At 45.6% G+C, this 3075-nt stretch overlaps 1 long non-coding RNA gene across 1 annotated transcript; it reads right to left on the reverse strand.

The window, feature by feature from the left end:
- LOC148675631 (uncharacterized) lies at nucleotides 1-1799 on the reverse strand. The gene is made up of 3 exons (XR_015940842.1): nucleotides 1618-1799; nucleotides 1231-1282; nucleotides 1-866 (listed from the first exon to the last, which is right to left on the reverse strand). It is a non-coding gene; the product is annotated as an uncharacterized LOC148675631 (long non-coding RNA).
- Nucleotides 1800-3075: the final 1276 nt, after the last annotated feature.

Raw genomic sequence — 3075 nt, forward strand, 5'->3', positions numbered from 1 at the left:
TACATTTAGCCATTTTTAATCATCCCACACCAACAAAACAAATATAGATTTTCAATACATGGAGGACATTTTCTGGCAAAGAATTTACAAAGCCGCATAACAACATATCCCTTCTCACAAAACAGAACAAACAACCCCCATCTTTCTCCTACCTCATTCTGTAGGAAATCCCCTCCCATGACAAAAGGCTTTCTGTGCAGGTACCAAAAAAGAGCGGCACTCAGCTAAACCAATCCCTCTTTTCCAAGTGAGTGGATGAAATTAATTTTCCTTTTATTAATTTCTACCTTATGTGCTCAATTCAGTTTTACTCTACAGCCAATGCAAGATTTACATACATGTGTGCACCCATGCAAATAAATCATTGCATGACCTTTGAGTCTTTCAAACTCTGCTTTTCAAATGGCCTAGAATGTGCAAAACAGCTACAAAGTTACCAACTGCCAACTCTTTCTCCATTCCAGCACTAGAAGTCACTTTGTCTCCTCCCTGCCAGGTGGCTCAAGTGCTGAAGTAACAAGCCATGGTCCTAACAGCCATTACAAGGCTGGTGTGCAGAGGTTCACTTAGAGCTTCATGCAACTCTTGATGTACTATGAATAGCACCTGAACCTCTTTCCTGCCCACAATTAACCCACCAAAGACCTCCCTCCCTTTCTCTGCCTTTGTTGTTAGGAACTTCTAAAGCAGCTTTGATGCTCCTCTGGTGAGTCCATTGGCTTCTGGAATTGGAACAGGCACATGATTCCCCGAGCAGATCTTGGCAGACAGAACCCACTACCCAGTCTGCTGCATCTGGGCTCCGGTCCTGGTGAACGTCCTCCCTTGGCAGCAAAGGCCTGATCATCCCCCAGACAGCAGAGAACCTCAAGAAAAAATAAGAAACTGGACTGAGTCCTCTGCACTAGTCAGAAATGGTCCAGCCAACATTCCCACTCCCAACACCAGTTTTGACCTAAACCGCCATAATGTTCAGTGCTACACCTTTTCAGGACAAACTAACAGAAACCCACCCTGAAGAGTGCAAAAGCAAAACCCCACGGTGCAGGACTCCTACCACAAGGGAGAACTTCAGTTATATTATCTTGTTTAAAACATTATTTCAACATAAGTACACAAGTTACAAATTACAGGTTCATCCTTCTCTAAGCAGCCAGCTAACCAACTTATCCCTTCCCTCAACCCCAACAAACCCAAACAAAATAACCCAGAATGTTCTTGCCTGCTTACCCAGGACATAGATCCACTTGCTTCTCTTCCAATGCCTTATAAAGAGTGGACACTGAGAGAAGAAATAGAACTGTTAAAATTACAAAATCAAAGATTCTCAAATATTCAATTCTCCGTGAAATAAACTAAAGATAATGCACGGCTTTCAGATTGTCCTACATTCCTCTGACAACAGGGTCTTTCAAGTCCATTTTAAGTGTAAAAAACAATAAAAGTCAAGAGTAATATATGGAGTTTTTAGGATGTACTGCACTGTATGCTGCAACTCCCGTGCACACGCCAAAAGCTGCCTGCCCAATATACTCAACGTACCCCATTTAACATGATATGCAGTCTACACTAATGTACCAGAATGTACCCAAGTAAACCAATATATACCCGTAGTACCTGTAACGAACAGTTCTTTCCGGACCCTATGCGGACGACACAATCCGAAGAAGTGGGGAAACGTCATGCAGGAATACGGGGCTGAAGACAGGGGGGGCGTGTCCAAGGTGCGCTGGTGCACGTGGGAGGTGTGGCCGAGGCGAACAATCCAAAAGAGTAATCCTTAGAGAGTATCCAAACAAATGGGTGTCCAAAACCAGGAGATCCATCAAAACACGGAATTAAAACCAGATGCCGGGTCGGAACCGGCGGACAGGGAACAGGAACGGGAACAGAGATTAAAACCTTAATGGGACCAGGAGCTTCCAGGTCCCGGACTCGCACGGTGCGGAAACCAGATGCAGAGCCCGGATGAGCGTCAGTGCCTGGCTTTTAAGGTGGGCTGGGAATAGGAATCAGGTGCACCGAATAAAGTCTTAAGTGAAAGGGCTGGAGCACCCTTAAGGAGGGGGGACTATAATCGTGACAGTACCCAAATGTACCCGATTAAAACCCCATGTACTCAGTGTGCTCATTATGCTCAAATGCCCCATCTCTCTTCCTGGATGGAAAGGGACTCACCTGACCCACTCACCTGACTAGATCCTTTGATGTTACTGTTGACTTTGTCTTGGAACAAGCACCCCACTCCTCCAACAGCTCTTAATGGAAAGGTCCCAGAGACCAGCACCATCTGTTCTCCACTCCTGGTGATAAAAGATCCTCCCTCTGAAGCAAAGGCCTGGTCAACCCTTCTGGCAGCAGAGAGCCTGAAAAGGAGAGAAATTTAGACCAAGTCCTCTGCACTTGTTCGAAACGGACAAGCCAGCATTTCTACTTCCATCATGGACACAGTGCAGCATCTGTCCAACACAGACCAACTGTAAAACACCCTGCAGAGAGCAAAAGAGAAAACCCCCAGTCCAGGGCTTGTGCCACAGGGGATGGGATCCATTGCAGTTCCTCCCCTGAGAGGAAATCAGTTCCTGTCCAACACCAATCAAGAGAACCTGGCTGACATGCTGTCTCCTCAAAAACATAACCAGCAAGGAGTCTGCAGTGGAAGAGGCTCCTTGTGCGCCAAGTCACTGTTGTACTGCAGTGTATCCAAAGTGATTTATTTACATGTGTGCACCCATGAAATAAATCAGATACAAAACTAATTCAGTCTTTGAGCCAGAATGACAGCCAGTCAAGTGCACGTCAGTGTGGGAGTGCTTCACCCAAGCAGGGAACAAAACCCAGAAGATAGCCAAAATAAAAAAAAAACATTTAGCACATTAAAGCATGACCTTATCCATCTGAAGATGTCCAAGAGCTTAACACAGCCTTCTCCAAAAGCACCTTTTCATGATGGGAAAAGAGTGAAACCCACCTCTGGTCCAGGGACCATGTCAAAAGACACTACCTTTGTATCTGCTCCAAGACCCATGGGCATCCAGGAATTTCAAGAAGGACAGCTTGCAGCATCTCTTCACT

This window comes from Lepisosteus platostomus, chromosome 2 (genome assembly GCF_059453375.1).
Source record: "Lepisosteus platostomus isolate fLepPlt1 chromosome 2, fLepPlt1.hap1, whole genome shotgun sequence".
NCBI lineage: Eukaryota > Metazoa > Chordata > Actinopteri > Semionotiformes > Lepisosteidae > Lepisosteus > Lepisosteus platostomus.